The sequence below is a fragment of the Podarcis filfolensis genome (genome assembly GCF_964270895.1).
Source record: "Podarcis filfolensis genome assembly, chromosome: 8".
Lineage (NCBI taxonomy): Eukaryota > Metazoa > Chordata > Lepidosauria > Squamata > Lacertidae > Podarcis > Podarcis filfolensis.
This window is the reverse complement of record NC_139611.1, coordinates 81,554,408-81,574,394: the sequence shown is the minus strand read 5'-3', so window position 1 is coordinate 81,574,394 and position 19,987 is coordinate 81,554,408. Positions and strand designations below refer to the sequence as shown.

Genomic DNA, 19,987 nt, shown 5'->3' with positions numbered 1-19,987 from the left:
TTGCCCAACGTGGTGACTCTGAGATGGGGGATAGATGGGGATCCAGTTTCCTTGTGCTCTCTCAACAACAGGGTTCAAAGCCAGACTTTCTATGAAACTGAGCAGCCTCACTGACTCTTTGTGTGTAAACTTGAACGACCAAGAGTAGCAACTAGGCTAGGATTGGTTCAATTTTAGAGCCACGGCACTTGGGTTTATTTTGCATTCTGTTTCGACCTGCCTGCTTTTTCATACAATACAGTGGTACCTCGGGTTAAGTACTTAATTTGTTCTGGAGGTCCGTTCTTAACCTGAAACTGTTCTTAACCTGAAGCACCACTTTAGCTAATGCGGCCTCCTGCTGCTGCTGCTGCGCCGCCAGAGCACGATTTCTGTTTTCATCCTGAAGCAAAGTTCTTAACCTGAAGCACTATTTCTGGGTTAGCGGAGTCTGTAACCTGAAGCGTCTGTAACCTGAAGCGTATGTAACCTGAGGTACCACTGTAATAATAATACAGTGGTACCTCGGTTTCCGAACGTTCCTGTTGACGAACGTTTCGGTTTTTGAACACTGCAAACCCAGAAGTAAACGCTTCCGTTTTCGAACGTGCCTCGGAAGTCAAACGGCTTCCTTTGAGTGTTTGTGTTCTTTTTCTCAATTTTCTTTATTAAATTTGCAGACTGTCCTTTGTGCCTCAGTTTTCGAACGTTTCGGAACTTGAACGTTTCTCCCGGAACGGATTACGTTCGAAAACCGAGGTACCACTGTAATTTAATAATGATTTTATTATTTATACGCTTCCCATCTGACTGGGTTGCCGCAGCCACTCTGGGCAGCTTCCAACAAAATATTAAAATAATACGGGGGGGGGGGCGGGAATGAACCCTCTACAAGAAAAGATTGCTACAAAGGATGCTGCTGGCTCACTTGTGCAGGGACTGCAGGACTCGGAGACAGTTCCCACATGACACGCAACCCAGGGAATGCCTTCTGAGGGGAGAGAGAGTGTTTCTGAAGAGAGGGAACGAAACCTTTCCCTCAGTGCTCAAACAAGCGCATGTTGGCATCGAAAGATCTCGGCTCTGTTTGGCAACATTGGCTCTGACGTGGGGAACCTGCAGTGCGCCACAGCCTTGCCAAGATCTGCCGAGCTTGTTTGTTTGGTTTCTTTAAAACTGAAAAGGGAAACCAGGGTGTTAAAAGCCCAGAACTCGCAGGAGTCACTTCCGCCGGAAGGAGGACGGCAGCTCAGTGGCAGAGCACCCTGAACGTCTGGGTTCAATCCCTGCAGGCTCCAAGTAGGGCTAGACAAAGCTCCTGCCTCAAACACTGAATAGCCGCTGCCGGCCAGTGCAGGCAGTATGGGTGGTCTCTGTGCTCCTGTGTTCTGGTTCTCAGCATTGTCCTAACCCGCGGAGCAGGCAGCATAGGGCAGCTGTCCAGGGCAGTTGTGTTATTGGGCCTCCATCCTAACTGGGAAATCCTTCAAGAGGTTAACAGAATCTCCCCTTCTCTCTCTTGGGCAACAGAGTCTGATATGGGGGAATTGATCCCACCTGCTCCATTCACTCAGATGGCACCCCCCTGACTCTTTGCTTCCTGCAGGAGAACAGAACGGAAGTCTCCTGTTCACCCGGATGGAGCCGGACAACAAACTTTCCATGTGGAGAAAATAATAATTTTCCCCAGCCACTCTGGGCGGCTCCCAACAGAATAATAATAGCAGCAATAAAAGATAAAACATTAAAAACTTCCCTAAACAGGGCTGCCTTCAGATGTCTTCTAAAAGTAAGATACAGTGGACCCTCTGGATATGAATGTACCGTATTTTTCGCTCTATAACACGCACCTGACCATAACACGCACATCGTTTTTAGAGGAGGAAAACAAGGGAAAAAACATTCTGAATGAAACAGTGGATGTATCATTTTTGTGCTTCATGCTGTGGCCACAGACATGTGATCTGATGGTGAATTTGGGGTGACCCAATGCAAAAATCCTGAGAATTCCTGTGGATCCATGCTTTGTAACCACGTTTTTGCACCATTGCAGCCCCAGGCAACAGTGGGTGCGTGATTTTTCTGGTGCAGGCTGTAGCCATGGACATGCTATGTGATCTGATGGTGAATTTGGGGTGACCCAATGCAAAGATCCTGAGGATCCATGCTTTGTAACCACATTTTAAATGGAGAGCGAAGGAAAAACAAAGAAGGGACATGAGGTGGTGTGCAGAGAAGCAGCTGGCTAAGAATGCAGGAGAGGGATTTAACGGGAGGGAGAAAAGAAAGGCAAACGTTTCCCCCCACCCCAGCCATTTCTTTCTTTCTTTCTTTCTCTCTCTCTCTCTCTCTCTCTCTCTCTCTCTCTCTCTCTCTCTCCCTCCCTCCCTCCCTCCCTCCCTCCCACCCTCTCTCTCTCTCCCTCTCCCCCAGCAGCACCGGAGCACAGAGAGGAAATAGAAGGAACACAGTCTGCTTTCCTCTCTGCTTGCCTGGAGGGGAGGGGCTTTCCCTGCTCTTTGTTCCGTTTCAGCAAACACAGCAAGGAAACAGAGGAGGGTGGGCAGTAAGACCCTGAGGCAGAATGCAGGAAAGCAGCCACTTCCTCTTTTCAGATTTCCCTTCTCCGTGAAGCGCGATTTGATTTTTGCCTGATTTTTCGGCTCCAGGGACCACACATTCGCTCAATAACACGCACACACATTTCCCCTTCCTTTTTAGGAGAAAAAATCTGCGTGTTATAGAGGGAAAAATACGGTAATTCGTTCCAGGGGTCTGTACATATCCCGAAAAATCCGCAAGTAGAGGCGCTGCTTCTGTGCATGCGCGCGGTGCGATAGAGCACTTCTGCGCATGCGCACATGGTGAAACATGGAAGAATACACTTCCGGGTTTGCTGCGTTCGCAACCCGAAAGTTACATTACCTGAAGGTAACGTAACCAGAGAGTCCACTGTAGTTGTTTACTTCCTTCACATCTGATGGGAGGGCGTTCCACAGGGCGGGTGCCACTACCAAGAAGGCCCTCTGCCTGGTTCCCTGTAACCTCACTTCTCACAGGGAGGGAACAGCCAGAAGGCCCTCGGAACTGGACCTCAGTGTCCGGGCTGAACGATGGGGGTGGAGGCGCTCTTTCAGGTATACAGGACCGAGGCCGTTTAGGGCTTTAAAGGTCAGCACCAACACTTTGAAAATAGCATTAGACGTAATGAAGTTCCTACCCAATCTCAGATTCTTATGCCAAGGATCGAAGTTTCCCATTCCCAGTTGCACAGACTTCTCTCCATTCAGTTGTATGGAAGACAGGGCCAAGGAGAAATTGGGGGGGACCCAAAAGCAGGAAAGACAGCCTCCGTCTTCCCAGGCACAACATCACGTAAAGGTAAAGGGACCCCTGAATTAGGTCCAGTCGTGGCTGACTCTGGGGTTGCGGCGCTCATCTCGCTTTATTGGCTAAGGGAGCCGGAGTACAGCTTCCAGGTCATGTGGCCAGCATGACTAAGCCGCTTCTGGCGAACCAGAGCAGCACACGGAAACGCCATTTACCTTCCCGCTGGAGTGGTACCTATTTATCTACTTGCACTTTGAGGTGCTTTTGAACTGCTAGGTTGGCAGGAACAGGGACCCAGCCACAGGAGCTCACCCCGTCGCGGGGATTCGAACCGCCGACCTTCTGATTGGCAAGTCCTAGGCTCTGTGGTTTAACCCACAGCGCCACCCGCGTCCCACAACATCACATAGTAACTAGCAAATTCATTCATTGTGTTTGTATCCTGCTGCTTTCCATTACGGGACCCCAAGTCATCATACACGTCTGTGTGGTGAAGTGGTTAGAGGACCTGGGAGAGCAGGGTTCGAATCATCACTCAGCCATGAAGCTCATGGGGTGACCTTTGGGCCAGTCACACTGCCTCTCACCTCAACCTACCTCATAGGGTTGTTGTGGGGGATTGAATGAGGAGGGGAGAACCATGATTGTTTTGGAGAAAAAGGTGGGTTGTAAAATATAATATCAATGCAGTCTCCATGATGGTCACCTCCCATTTAGGCACGAACCAGACCCACAACCAGGGAGGTGGAAGCCTCATTTTCCTTCAGACCATAACTTGGGACCATATTTTTTTGCGGGGGCTGGGGGGCTGGGGGAGAAGCAGCCCTGGAAATTAATCTTCTAAAGCAAAATAGTTTGCCTGCTCTGCCACCTCGCCAGCCTCTTAAACTGATCTTCCCTTCCCACTCGCTGGGCTTTGAACCCAAGGCTCCCATCACATGAAGGCCGCCTCTTGTGCTAACCACTGAGCATCCCTTCTCCTCCTAGGAGTTGGAATCGAACTCCCAACCCTGGCCACATTCCTGCTCTGAATCTCCTGCAACGTCCCGAGTTCCCGGTTAAATTAAATTGGAGTGCCTTCACGCATTTGCACTGCCTCGCTCTCTTGGGAAACCGTACAGCAACGGAAATTATTTTGGGATGGAGAGGAGGAGGAGGATGAAAGCAAGTCCCTGGAGATCTAGGTCTTGACTGTACTTTGATGGCGGTGCCAGCAAATGCCCATGAATCACCGCCGCTTTCCCAAAGCAGAGGCGGCACAGAGAAAGCGAGGAGAAGAGATTCAGCTTTTTATCTTCTTCTCAACTTGGATGGCGGGGGAGAAAATTGGCAGAATGCTCCCCGTCTTCCTAACCCCACACGGGGAGGTAGGCAAGCTACAGTCTCCTGAGCCACACAGCGGGGTCAGGGTCAGGGTAACTGAAACAACAGTTATGAGGCCTTAAGCATTTGCAGAACATGTTTCCAAGCGCTCCTAGGAAGGGCCGAAGAGCCCGGCTGGGTTTCACTTAAGCATCCAGCGAAGCCCCAGTGTCCTGTTTCCAACAGAGGGCAGCCACAAGCTTTCTGGGAAGCCCAGAAGCAAGGGTGTGAAAGCCTCGCTCAGCAGCAGGGCACATGCTTTTGGGGACAGAAGAGTCCCGGCAGGTTCAGCCCCTGGTAAAGGTAAAGGGACCCCTGATCATTAGGTGCAGTCGTGGACAACTCTGGGGTTGCGGTGCTCATCTTGCTTTATTGGCCGAGGGAGCTGGCGTACAGCTTCCGGGTCATGTGGCCAGCATGACTAAGCCACTTCTGGCAAACCAGAGCAGCACATGGAAACGCCGTTTACCTTCCCGCTGGAAGGTATTTATCTACTTGCACTTTGACGTGCTTTCGAACTGCTAGGTTGGCAGGAGCAGGGACAGAGCAACGGGAGCTCACCCCGTCGCAGGGATTCAAACCACCGACCTTCTGATTGGCAAGTCCTAGGCTCTGTGGTTTAACCTACAGCGCCACCCGCGTCCTGGTACCTCCACTTAAATAACAGGGAACAGGGTCCACGTGAAAGGGAGGTTTCTGCTGGAGAGCAGTTGCCAGCCCAAGTTGGCAATGTTGGACTAGATGGAGCAAGACTTTGACTCAGTGTAAGGGAGGTTATACCAAGGCTGGGTGGCCTTTGACCCTCCAGATATTGATGGACTACAAGTCCCATCATCCCTGATCATTGGTCATGCTGGATGGGTTAGGAATCCGAAAACATCTGGCGGTTACGGCTAGGGCCGGTGAGAGAAGGCATCCAAAAAGAGCCCTGGTTTACTCAGTCATGAGAGTTACAGCCCTACAGCCCTCGTTTGTCCCCAACATCTGGTAAATCACAGGTAGAGTGCCTCTGAAGAGAGAGGCTCCATTTAGCCGCTAGCTTCCACCAAGTCATTAACCTGCATTATATCAAGCTGCTCAATAAAGGAGGCTGGCATTTTTTTACGACCTCCACCCCAAAGTTCAGCTCAGTGGGGCAGACAGTGGAGAAGCTGAGGGAATAGGTGTTTGCCTAACTTTGGGGCTGAGCCTAAAGTGAGGTTTAATCTGAGGTCTTCCCACCTCTTCCCCATGCTGGCTCTCACACCGAAGTTTGGACCTTAGGCTCTGTGTGTGAAATACCTGTGCCCCTCCAGATATCTGCTAGACTCGGTCTCTCATCCTTACTATAATTTATTGCTTTTATATCCCTCCTTTTTCTCCCAGGAGCTCAAGGTGGTGTTCTCCCCTCATTTAATCCCCACAACAAACCCTGTGAGGTAGGTGAGGCTGAGAGGCAGCGATTGGCCCTAGATCACCCCGTGAGCTACATGGCTGAGTGGCAGCAATAGAATCCCGGCCTCCCAGGTCCTAGTCCATTCTAACCATTGCACTGTACTGCCTTGAGCACTTCCTGACCATTGGCCTTGCTGGCCGGGTCCTCTGGGAGCCAGGAGGACCACAGGTCTCTCACCACTGCCTTAGGCTGCATCAGAGTTCACCAGGATTTTGCCCCAGAACCTGTTTTCTACCCAAGGCGTATAAACCGAACCCTGATGCCATGAAGCAAGCAAATATTCCTATAAAACATTTAGACCGTCAGTCTTCCCCAGCCCAACCAGGGAAGTGCCAGGGATGGAATTCAGAAGATTATGCATGGAAATCATGTGCTCTGTTGCTGAGCTGTGGCATCTGAGCATGTGCAGAGCGCCTTCCCTTTGCTGCCGAATAATCAGACATAGCTCCTATGTCCCTTAGAATTTTGGCAAAAGGCTTCGGGTCACAGGGCAACTATTATAAAAGTGTTGGCATTTAACACCAGCCACTGGCATCTCGGAAATGAAACGCTTCGGCCAATTATTCCGTTTATCGCAGACCACCAGTCTCAGCCAGCATGGCCAATGGTCAAGGGTGAGCCACAGGCCTAGGAGGTTGTGGCTTTCTGGATTCTTCATGTACGGAGCAAAAACTGGTGGATCTGCCCCAGGCCAGAGGTGGCCAAGTGACTGGAGCACTCATTCCAAACGCGAGGAGCCATGGGTTCAAATCCTGCCTGGGCCGCTGAATTTGCAAAGCCTGATTTTCACCATATGTTTCAGCCGAATGAGAAATATACTCATCGGTCGATAAAAAAACGCATTCCCGGTTTCATGGAAACGGCCCCCTCCTCCTCCTCTCCCCGATGACATGCACATATGGCTGAAATCAACAGCAATATGCGAGGGGGTGGTGAGGGGCCTAATTGGACAGATTCCCTCCGGTCCAAAGCTGAAGCCAAAACGATGCTTCGTTATATGTGCAAGCAAAATAGACACACATGTTCAGCCCTCCCTGTCAGATTTCATGCATACATTTCTCTTCGTCTTGTGCTGTTGCTGCGCGCAGGTTTTGCGCATGGAGCGAAGGTGAGCCTAAAGATATGGAGTCCTACTAGATATGGATTCTTTGGGGCTGTTGGGAGGGGAGTAAAACTAGCCTTCCTGGGTACCCAAGGTGGTTCAGCACCTGTTGTGCCATGATACCCAGGTGATGGGCTAGATTGAGTTAGTTTGGGTGTCCAAGCCACCATAGGTAAAGGTAAAGGGACCCCTGACCATCTGGTCCAGTCGTGACCGACTCTGGGGTTGCGGTGCTCATCTTGCTTTATTGGCCGAGGGAGCCGGCGTAGAGCTTCCGGGTCATGTGGCCAGCATGACTAAGCCGCTTCTGGCAGAGCAGCGCACAGAAACGCTGTTTATCTTCCCGCTGGAGTGGTACCTATTTACCTACTTGCACTTTGACGTGCTTTTGAACTGCTAGGTTGGCAGGAGCAGGGACCGAGAAACAGGAGCTCACCCCGTCGCAGGGATTCGAACCGCCGAACTTCTGATCGGCAAGTCCTCAGCTCTGTGGTTTAACCCACAGCGCCACCCGCGTCCCTTTTCCAAGCCACCATAGACATCCCATAATCCATCTTCAGCCGTGTGTTCCAAGGAGTGAAGGGGTTTGGGGTAGGGGATCAATGAGTCATAAAGACCCATTTTCGCTCCCCCAGGAGATTAAATGCGAATGCCGAATTTCTGGGCTTGCTCATGGCGTCCATCGCTTGCCCGAAGGCATCACTGACCACTTAATGTGTTTTTCAGATTTCCATACCACCCTTCGAGACACAATTATCAGAGCTGCGGTGGCAAATGTTAAAATAGAGCAAAATATACAATGGGAAAATCAGCGACGTCATAAAAACCAGCAGGGTTCTATTATTCCTTCCCAGCCAAAGCATCTCTTTCTCTCTTTCTCTTTTGCTGCCTGTTGCTGGTGAGGGGGGAGCAAATAAAACAAGCATTTTAATTAACCGGGCAGAGCTCCAGAATTAGCATATAAACTGGGCGTTCCGTTTTGGCACTCGCCAGAGATCAGGCCCCCCCCCCCCAATTATTGATGGAACTGTAGGGCCGTTTCACACCTTGTGCTGAAACCAACCCGGGTTTGCTGCATTCTGTACACACTCCTAGCCGGCAGGGAGTCATAATCGACCGTGGATCTGAAAGGAGTGTGCTCAGATAATGCACTTGTTTTCGTCACAACCGCACATTACATAATGGGGACCCCACGAGAACCTCCATTTTCACACGCACGGGGGCGAGAAATTCGCTCGTTTGTTCTTCCCGGGTTCTAACGGGAACATGATACAGAGTAGTTCCCCAAACACATTAAGCTATACAGTAAGTCACAGGAGACTGGAGAAAGCTTACTTTGCATCAGATCAACTTGGGGTTAATCAAAGACATCCGTTTGTGACTCAGCCCGATGACACTTTTGGTGCTTGCCACGTGGGGATGGCGTTACGTGCAAAAGGGAAACCGAGTGTACATTTGGGGCAAGGAAAGCTGTACTGAAACTGAGTTCCTGAACTCTCACATGAGAAAAACAAGCTTATTTTGATGTGCTGTTTCCCCGAAACGGACAAAAATGAAGTAAATTATGCAATGCACTGTTATCTTTCAGAAAGTCGTCGCCCCAGAGTCTGAATATGGCAGCTATTTCAGATGCCTTTAAATGAGAATGGAAAAGATAATAATTCAGAACACAGCAGTTGATCTGCAGCTGTAATTATATAAGGCGTGATGGCTTAGAGAAACCTCAATGTACAAGGGCAGTATACCCCTAAATGCCAGGGGGCGGGGGACAAGCAAGGAAGGGCTGGGTCTTTGGGCCTGTGAGGTTCAGAGAGGCACCAGCTGGCACCAGCTAGATTAGATCTCCACTTCTCTCTCCATATTGATCCCTTTCAATATCCTTGCACCTTGTTTTGCTCCCTGGGCCCTTTCTCTCAAGAATCCAAAGAGGATCTGGAGAGGTGGGGGGGGACCCCTCTTTCCAGAGAGCCACAGACACAGGAGCAGCAGCAGCGATGGGTCAGCCCCCACAAAGGAGCTAAATCTCCAGCAGTCTTTCCTTGCACATTGACGGTCTCTATCGATCTCCTTCCTCCTGCCTGCTCAGAGCTCCCACACGAAAGAAACTCTCTCTCTCTGTGTGTGTGTTTGAGAAAGAGAGAGCTCTGGTTCCTTTGCCCTCAGTTCCCCAGCCCACACACCTGCTGTGTAAAGATGATGCATCCCTTCTCCATCCCTGGGCTGGCGAGTAGGAGAGAATGTCCCCAAGCTGGGAGCCGGGAAAGGGGGCACCCTCTTGCCACCAGGGGCTGGCAACCTTTTAAAACACACGCACACAAGAAACCCACTCTCTGGCCAACTCCGTTTCACAAATCCTTTGCACGCTTCCCTGAGACTCCAAAGATGCGCTCGGCTCCCAGCGCTCCTGGCCCGACCCCTCTCTCTCGCCCCCCCCCCAACAACAATAAGACAGAGGCTACGGTTAGGGGGCTCAGAGACCTCTCTGGGGGTTGGGGGGCTGTGCTGTGTTAAGTGGAGTGGGAGCTACCTGCCTGCCTCCCTGCCCATCACCCTAGGACGCTCGTCCTCTTGGTTACCCAAGGCTCACCATAAGAAACCCTGCCCTGGTCCAGAGTGACTCCAGCTTCACCCAATTACCCCCTCGCTTCGCCGCCAAGCTTAATCTCACTAATTCCACCATCTCGCCGGCTCAGCTGTTGAGAGTCAGAGAGAATCTCTCTTCAACTTCCAGATTTAGATTTGAGAACAGCGAGGAGGGCAGGAGACCTAAGTGTTGTTTTTTGGGTGGGGGGCAAAATCCAGGGCCAATGGGGCACTCCAAGTCTGGGATGGATAAGAGTGGGCAAGAGGATTGGCTCTGGGCTTCTCCTTAGGGGGGGTTGGACTAGATGGCCATTGGGGTCCCTTCCTATTCTACGATCTGATGAAGACTTGCAGTCAGGGAGGTTGGCACCACCCGGGCAGCCCAGGCTGAGAGGGTCTTGGGTTTGGCAAAGTCCACATGAGAAAGAGAGAGAGAAAGAGACCCTTACCGTTCTCACTGCCAGCGTCCCCGTGGCAAGCACCTGTTTGCCACCCTCCAGACCTCCGCGGGCTGCATCCTCTGCAAAAGGGTGCCCATCTCTGCCCGGCCCAGACACGATGATGCCCGGTCAGGGAGAAAGTTGCTCGGCTTGGGTGCCAGCCAGAACACGCAGACCCTCCTCTCCAAAAAATGCCAGGGTCCCTTCAAGAACTCCTGTGGTGAGCCTGGCACGATGCCCTTTGCCACCCTCGGCGCTAAGGGTTAGGTTTGCCAATCTGTGGCAATCGACGGCTTCCCCAAGGCTTGCCACGAAGAAGAAGGACCCGTGGCACGAAGAGGAGGAGGAGGAGAGAGGGAGAAAGTCCCCTCCAACGTGGTGGCTGGCCGGCTCCTCTGCCTTCTGCGCGGTGCCAAGGCAGCTGCCCAGTCGCCTACAGCAAGGCTGCCATCCAGCGCTCCGGGAGCAGCTGTGCGCCTGCTGCCAAGATGCGGTGGCATGAGCGGAGCCCCCTTCTCTCCCCCCTCCCTCCTTCCCACCCCCAGATCTGGATGGAGGAGGGGGGGGAGGGAGGAGGGGAGGGGTTGTCTGCGAGCTGACAGCCACACACAGGCAGATGCCTCGCCTCCTCGCAGAGATGGATTGCGTGGCAAAATAATAATAAAGAAGACACCCCCCCTTTTAAAAACACACCCCTCCCTGTGGGCATGTCTTTGCAATTTAAGACCCCCCCACCCACCCTCCACGCCAAGCTGGCTGATGTAAGGAAGAGAGACCAGATGCAAGAGGGGGGGGGATTGATTTTAGGACTTTGGCACCCCCCACAACACCCTTCTCCCCCTCTTCCATAGGTGCCCGCAGGGTTGGAAGGGGGTGAGGTGTCATAAATGTGGGGGGCAAGATGCTCCTGGCTCCCTTGAGTCTACTGGAAGGGGGGGCTGGGGGGCGCTAGTTTTCAGACTCTGATCTTGGGCTTACACGCAGCCCAGATTTATTTGTATTTTTGGGTGGGGGTCACTTGTAGCCGTTCACTTCAGCAGCTCCCCCCGCCCTGCCAAGCTATATTTTACTCACGGAGTCAACCTCCTCTCACAAAAGAGTTTGCTGGTCCACCTGCAACCTGGGAACGGTCAGCTGTATCTTTCGTTGCTTTTCAATGCTTGCAGATCTTCTGAAATGGCTTTAATCGATTAAAAAAAATAACCATTTTCAAAATTATTTAATGGGTGTTGTTGTCTGCCACCCTGGACTGAAGGGCGGTGCAGAAATTGAATCGCCCCACAAAATAACACCGAAAGACCCCAGTCAAATCAAACTGCCGCCCCCTCCTTTGCACCCAGAGCATAAATTTGCTGCCTATCCGCCACCCAAATAAATGCACGTTTCTTTCAAATCTCCAGCAGGCCTCTGATCGCGCCAGCGGCGATTATAATAATTATAACGTTTTATGTTTCTGTAGCGGCCTCTTGAGCTTTCCAACAGTTTCGAGTGCATTATTGTGCTGTAATCTCTGCAGCAATCCTGTAAGGAAAGCTGATATCCCTGTCTCGATAGTCCTGAGAAGCCGATGCACCATACATTAAAAGCACATTCCACCACCACCCACTCCCCAAAGAATTCTGGGAACTGTAGTTCGTGAAGGGTGCTGGGAAATGTAGCTCTGTGAGAGGTAGACTACAGTTCCCAGGATTCTTAGAGGGAGGCGGAGGAGGACATGGGCTTTCAGAGAGATTATAGTGCATGGCGTGTACCCAGCTGGTAAAGGTAAAGGTAAAGGGACCCCTGACCATTAGGTCCAGTCGTGACCGACTCTGGGGTTGCGACGCTCATCTCGCTTTATTGGCCGAGGGAGCCGGCGTACAGCTTCTGGGTCATGTGGCCAGCATGACTAAGCCGCTTCTGGCGAACCAGAGCAGCACACGGAAACGCCGTTTACCTTCCCGCCGGAGCGGTACCTATTTATCTACTTGCACTTTTGAAATATATTCAGAGTCTAGAGTGGATTTCATGCTCTTTATTCAGCTCATAGTGGTGAGGAGGAATGGAATGTTTCCCCACAGTATCCGCTTTATATACATTATTTACACAATGGGCTGCACGTGATTGGCTAATTCTGGAATTCTCCTGTAAGCCAATCAGGTTGTGGATTCACTTTCATCTGGAGCTGGATTGGGTGGCTCCTGCAGACCAATCATACTGCTGCATTGTTCTAGGACCAATCAGACTGCTGCATTTTGGATCCTATTCAACTCAGTACATAACAACTTTGATGTGCTTTCGAACTGCTAGGTTGGCAGGAGCAGGGACCGAGCAATGGGAGCTCACCCCGTCGCGGGGATTCGAACCGCCGACTTCTAATCAGCAAGCCCTAGGCTCTGTGGTTTAACCCACAGCGCCACCCGCGTCCCACACAGCTGGTACGCAAAGCAAAATTATTTTATAGCTCAATTCTGCAATTTTGTGATTCCAGAGGTATGTTAGACTCCAGCTCCCATCAGCCCCAACTAGCAAAGCCAGTGATGATGGGAGCTAGAGTCTAACATACTTCTGGGGGGCGCATGCCCTCCCCCCTCCACCAGTGTTTCCCAAACTTGAGTCTCCAGCTGTTTTCGGACTACAATTCCCATCATGCCTGAGCACTGGTCTTGCTAGCTAGGGATGATGGGAGTTGTAGTCCAAAAACAGCTGGAGACCCACGTTTGGGAAACACGGGGAAATAATTCTTTGGAGCAGGTACAGAAAAACAGGGATCTTCCCAATACAGTGGTACCTCTGGTTATGTACTTAATTCGTTCTGGAGGTCCGTACTTAACCTGAAACTGTTCTTAACCTGAAGCACCACTTTAGCTAATGGGGCCTCCTGCTGCTGCATGATTTCTGTTCTCATCCTGAAGCTAAGTTCTTAACCCGAGGTACTATTTCTGGGTTAGCGGAGTCTGTAACCTGAAGCGTATGTAACCTGAAGCGTCTGTAACCCGAGGTACCACTGTACCAATATTTGCCATGGCATAGATCAGGGGTCAGCAAACTTTTTCAGCAGGGGGCCGGTCCACTGTCCCTCAGACCTTGTGGGGGGCCGGACTATTTTTTTGCGGGGGGATGAACGAATTCCTATGACCCACAAATAACCCAGAGATGCATTTTAAATAAAAGCACACATTCTACTCATGTAAAAACATGCTGATTCCCGGACCGTACGTGGGCTGGATTGAGAAGACAATTGGGCCGGATCCGGCCCCTGGGCCTTAGTTTGCATACCCATGGCATAGATAATCAGGACAACATCCCTGTTTCTTCGATGGACACAGCTAATGGTAGCACATCATCTGTTAAGGGTTGCTTGGGAAAACAAGTGAGGGCTATCGCCAGGAAAACTGTTTCGCCTTCTTGCCCAAATCCCACTCTCTCCCATCCTTCCTTCTTCCTGGGCTCCGTTGACTTCCTAATCCTCGCATCCTGACCTACTTTCCCGCCTGCGCTGATGCCCACAGTGTTTCAGATCTGTCTTGCGTTCTGTGTAGATACAGAGGGAGGTCACTTTAGCTGCAGCCAAACTCACGGAGTTTGCTTGCTTGCTTCGTTTTGTAAGTCGCCACTCCAATTCGGGCTAAGGTTTGGGAGCTGTTGTTCCATTGAGATGTGATTCCTGTATATGTGTTTTTTTTTGTGTGTGTGTCAGGGTCAGGTTGTGTGCATAGGAACCAACTCCTAGGGGCCAAGGTCCCTTCGCCCCCACCCCCCAAAGTGGGGGACCCCAAAGTCGATGGGCTTTGTCATTCAGATAGCGTGCATGTGATGCGTCTTTTGATCGATTATGCAGGGTGGGTCAACAATCTGGGCTCTCTCTCTCTCCATACTATCCAGATTTTTGCCTGTCAGTGCATCTCTGTAGCTACTGGCTGGATTGCTGTGATGTCACAGAATGTACGCAATTAACTCTCCACCGGTGGTCTGTGTAGATAATACTAAGCTAGATGATTCAAGAGTCCGACTGGGACAACCTATTGCTATTACTAGAATAGAATAGAGTTGGAAGGGACCCATGGGATCATCTAGTCCAACCCCCTGCAATGCAGCTGTCCCATACAGGGATCGAACCCACAACCTTGGCATTATCATCACCGCCCTCTAGCCAGCTGAGCTGCCCACCGGATACTATTATTAATTTTTTATTTATTTAACAAAATGTACACACTGCTCAATTACAAACAGGACCTCTAAACAATTTACAAAACAAAAAACATAAAAAAACAGAAGCAAGCATTAAGATCGTTAATGAAATTGCCAATTATTGCCAGTTAGATTCCCCTCCCCACCCCACATACCTCCTCCCAAATTTGCTCAGGGCAACTCAGTTTACAGCAATACAGAGTTTAAATCAATTTATTCATTCCAAGGCAACCTCAGAAATAATACATTCAGAACTGCCCAAAACACCCAAATGGTTGGCAGCCTCTGCCCTTCTTGGTTTAGCTGGGAGGGCCTTACCCTGCCCGCCCCCGCCCCCCCCCCCGGCTTCTGAATATGACACTTATTATAGCCAGTTTTGGCTCAGACCTGGGCAGAAGCATGTGGAGGAGACAGAAAGAAATCAGGTGGGTGGAAGGAGCCTTCGTGAATGAAGGCGAGCAAGATATGTGTTATGAAATAAAATGTCCCTCACATGGACATTATAACCAAGATTTGGGGCAATGTTGGCAGCTAATTCCTGGCAGTGCTTGGCCAGGAGCCACACTGCAGAACTGTTGTGTAGCTTTTACCTGAGTGAGGAGATTTATAAGGTGTGATGCAAGCTTTTCTTTCTTTTCTTTCTTTAATATATTTTTATTAGTTTTTTTAACATATCATTTCCAACATTCATACAACATAACTTCTTATCTTATACAATATTTTTGATTTCCGTCAATGCCTCTGACGATTTTCTGTTCTTTATCACTTATTCTGCATTTCTTAATTTCTCTATTACTCTTAATTATCGTCAACTAATAATTCTCCTCATAGTCTTACTTGTAATATTTCAAATAGTCCTCCTTACTAAACTTCTTGCAATCCGACTAGCATAATTTGTTCATTACTATTACTTTTCAAATAGTTCATATATTTACTCCAGTATTCTAAGAATCTCTGGTCCCTCTGGTTGTTTTTGTTTCTTTTGTTTAGTACTGTATTGTGTTTTCTTTTGTGTGTTTTCTTTTCTTTTTTCTATGTTACATTTGTTATAATTGCGGGAAAATTAATAAAAAAAAATTTGGAAAAGAATCTCTGGTCCTGCAGGTTTCGAATCCTTCCTGTTAATTTACCTAATTTTGCATAGTCCATCAATTTCATCCTCCGTTCTTCTTTCATCGGTAGTTCTTCTTGCTTCCATTTTTGTGCCAATAATATTCTTGCTGCCTTCATTGCTTATATGTCAATGCAGTGCAGTGATGCAACCTTTTCAGAAGGATGAGTGAAAACCCGACCCATGTGTCCACTGCTTCGCTTGGCTGAGACCCAGAAAAGCCAGGCTGACGAAGACTCCATGGTGCCCCGAAGGACCCTCTCCTGCCTGGGTTTTAGAGTCCCTGGTTCTGTGCGCCGGAATCCCAGGGGCTCTGTTATGTACTGAGTTGAATAGGATCCAAAATGCAGCAGTCTGATTGGTCCTAGAACAATAGGATTCAGAATGCAGCAGTCTGATTGGTTCTAGAACAATGCAGCAGTCTGATTGGTCTGCAGGAGCCACCCAATCCAGCTCCAGGTGGAAGTGAATCCACAACCTGATTGGCCTACAGGAGAATCCCGGAATTAGCCAATCACGTGCAGCCCACTGTGTAAATAATGTATATAAAGTAGATATGGGGGGGGGAACGGACTTCCATTCCTCCTCACCACTATGAGCTGAATAAAGAGCATGAAATCCACTCTCAACTCTAAGTATATTTCAGGTTCCCTCGGCTGCCCGAGAGCCTCTTCTGCAGCTCTGCGAGACCCATGAAAGATTCAGGAACACATGAGAGTAAAGAGCTGCCTTTGGGAGTCAGGGAGCCAGCACTTACTGGCTGTGAACGGTGGTGTGTTTGTGTCATCTGAGGCGATTAATCATTCAAAACCGTCGCTGGAGAGGGAGGAGCGGAGGCCTGGAGTTGCATGGGCATCTAGGTGGGCAGAAGGGGCAGCGCAAGATCTGAAGGGGGATGAGAAAGAGGGCAGGAGTCTGGTATTATCGGCCAGGACATTAATAGGCAAGATGTTAAATTGTTTTTATATGCCACAACTGCGGCAAGAGTATTGTTAGCCCAGAAATTGAAACAAGAAGAAATTCCGACAAAAGAAGAATGGCAGACGAAATTTGTTAAGTTGTGGGTGAACATATCAGACGACACAGCGATTCAACAGACAGCTCTTGTTTATTCACAGGCCAGAACAGAACAGAACTGAAGGGTTCAGCCAACCTGCTTATATAGAGCTCAACTACAAAGCAACAGTAACAACTTTCTGTAACTATCCAATCACTGAACGTCACTTTCGATTCCTCATTTGCATATGCGGACCTGAGTGAAAACTATCTACAGCATCCCCCTGCTGGCCCAGGGTGAGAACTTCAGTACATAACAAAATTAATGGACTATGCAGAATTGGACAAAATGACAGGAAGGATTCGAAACCTGCGGGACCAGAGATTTACAGAAGATTGGAAGAAGTATATGAATTATTTGAAGAGCAGCTGTAATCAACAAATTACGCTAGTAGGACTATGAGAAGTTTTCTGAGGAGAAATATACAAAGTGTTGTTGTTGTTGTTTAGTTGTTTAGTGGTGTCTGACTCTTCGTGACCTCCTGGACCAGAGCACGCCAGGCACTTCCGTCTTCCACTGCCTCCCGCAGTTTGGTCAGACTCATGTGTGTAGCTTCAAGAACACTGTCCAACCATCTCGTCCTCTGTCGTCCCCTTCTCCTTGTGCCCTCCATTTTTCCCAACATCAGGGTCTTTTCCAGGGAGTCTTCTCTTCTCATGAGGTGGCCAAAGTATTGGAGCCTCAGCTTCACGATCTGTCCTTCCATTGAGCACTCAGGGCTCATTTCCTTCAGAATGGATAGGTTTGATCTTCTTGCAGTCCATGGGACTCTCAAGAGTCTCCTCCAGCACCAGAATTCAAAAGCATCAATTCTTCGGCGATCAGCCTTCTTTATGGTCCAGCTCTCACTTCCATACATCACTACTGGGAAAACCATAGCTTTAACTATACGGACCTTTGTTGGCAAGGTGATGTCTCTATACGAAGTGTTACAAAGTAGAAAAAGAGAGAGATACTGGTTATGAGTTTGAAATGTAATGGGAAAGATAAGAAATGCATACTAAGAGATTAGATTGGAAAATTTTCAGACAGGATTGATAGAAGTCAAAACAAAAATTGAATAAGATGTAAAAGTATGTTTAACTACTGTTGAAAATGATACGTTAAAAAACTAATAAAAAAATTATATAAAAAAAAGAGAGAAAGAGGGTTGGAGTCTAAAGAATGGGAATCAAGGGCTGGTGCGGCCCAGGAGGTAGAACACCTGCTTGGCATGCAGAATGTGTCAGATTCAATCCCCAACAGCATTTCCAGGTTGGGCTGGGGAAAGAAATTTCCTCCGCCTGAAACCCTGACGAGCTTCTGCCAGACTGTGTGGACAACACAGTGTTAGGCGCACCAACAGCCCGACAGCAGCATCCGAGGTTCCCACGGTAGCAACACCATTAATTAGATTACAAATCATTTGGCCTCACTCAGAGAACTCGGGTTCCGCAAGGCCTCTGGGGACGAAAGCCGTGAATGAAAATTAGGCAGCAAGTGAGAATATTCTGCGGAAATAATAACGGCCAACTTGTAAGGCAGCGTTCGGGTCTCCGAGGACGTTGTTAAGGTGAGGACATTGTCAGTGGTGGTGGGGAGGGACTGTATTGCATTAAAGGAGCAAAGCAGGAGAGCAAAGGGGCCTGGTTGGATTAAAAGTGCTTTAAATGGGTGGTGTGGTTTTCAGAACTAAAAGTAATTTTGGGGGAGCAGGTGGAATCTGGCGATGTTGCAATTGTTGTCGCTCAGAATGTGAAATTGCAGGTGTGAAATCCCAAATGGGTGTTTTCTGAAAATAAAGGGACCCCTGACCATTAGGTGCAGTCATGGCCGACTCTGGTGTTGCGGCGCTCATCTCGCTTTATTGGCCGAGGGAGCCAGCGTACAGCTTCCGGGTCATGCGGCCAGCATGACTAAGCCACTTCTGGCGAACCAGAGCAGCACACAGAAACGCCGTTTGCCTTTCCGCCAGAGCGGTACCTATTTATGTACTTGCGCTTTGATGTGCTTTCGAACTGCTATGCGGCCCCCTAAAAGTGAATTCTGTAGGCCAGAGATCCTTAAGCTCATACGTTTCCGAGCACAATTCAAAGTGTTGCTGTTGATCTTTAAACCCCTAAATGGCCTCAGCCCAGTATACCTGAAGCAGTGTCTCCACCCCCATCATTCTGCCCGGACTCTGAGGTCCAGCGCCAAGGGCCTTCTGGTGGTTCCCTCACTGCGAGAAACAAAGCTACAAGGAACCAGGCAGAGGGCCTTCTCGGTGGTGGCACCCGCCCTGTGGAGCACCCTTCCATCAGATGTCAAAGAGATAAACAACTACCTGACATTTAGAAGACATCTGAAGGCAGCTCTCTTTAGGGAAGTTTTTAATGTGTGACATTTTAATGCATTTTTTATCTTTGTTGGAAGCCGCCCAGAGTGGCTGGGGAAACCCAGCCAGATGGGCGGGGTACAAATAATAAATTATTATTATTATTATTATTATTATTATTATTATTATTATTATTATTTGAGGGCTACAGGTGAGCCGTAAAACACACTCACATGGTCTGTGGAAAGGTTGCAGAAAGCTTGGGAATATGCAGCGGCAGCACCAGAAAAAAGATTTTTAGGGAAAGTGCAAAATATATTTCTAGGTGGGAGAGCTGTGCCCCACATATTAAGATCTCTTTAAAAAAAGAAACAAATGGTCTTTGCTCCCATACGGCAATATTTCCTTCTGCTTTCACCTTCAGCATTCACAAATGTGTATGCCATCGAATTTATTTGAAGGCTATGGGATAAAGAAAAAACTAAGAGACTGGCGAGCATGAGGACAACAGAAGAACCTTCTGGATCCAGGAAACGGCGCATCTATGCCAACATTATTTTCTCACAGCAGCCGCCCAGATACCTGTGGGAAAACCACAAGCAGGACTGTGGGGGCAGAGCAGAACCAACGTGCCTAGGAGTCACTGATATTCCACAAATATGGCAGAAACCAGGAAGTCCCTGACTGAAATGTTGTCTCTTCCTTGAACATGTTGGTGACCCTAGAAGAGAAGAGTGTCCAACGTGGTGCCCGTGAGCAGCAGCTTGCCCTCTGATGCCCATTATGGCGCTCCTGAAAGTAAATACACCCTCAAAAATCCACAATTTGGCACGAGGCCGTTTGCTCTACCTACTCGATTCCTGTTTATTCATTTGTGGCATATTATATGATCTATGGACTACTTTAAAAATGAGGCTGCATTTTAAATTGCATTTTAATCTGTATTTTAAATTGGTTATTTTTATATATTATATATATAGTTGGACATCGAGCTACATATGCTTCAGGTTACATACGCTTCAGGTTACAGACTCCGCTAACCCAGAAATATTACCTCAGGTTAAGAACTTTGCTTCAGGATGAGGACAGAAATCGTGCTCCGGTGGTGCAGCAGCAGCAGGA

The 19,987-nt window shown here is 49.1% G+C and overlaps 1 protein-coding gene across 2 annotated transcripts in view; it reads right to left on the bottom strand.

The window, feature by feature from the left end:
• Window positions 1–10,846, bottom strand: part of TMEM91 (transmembrane protein 91) — a 33,698-nt gene extending 22,852 nt beyond the window's left edge. Inside the window, exon 1 of one of the 2 annotated variants that reach the window (XM_083627990.1) lies at window positions 10,241–10,846. The gene's annotated coding sequence lies outside the window, so the exon portion shown is untranslated. Of the gene's footprint in view, window positions 1–8,543; window positions 8,837–10,240 lie in introns of those variants that run through there. The other variant, XM_083627991.1, reaches the window with a different exon arrangement.
• Between the last annotated feature and the right edge of the window lie 9,141 nt (window positions 10,847–19,987).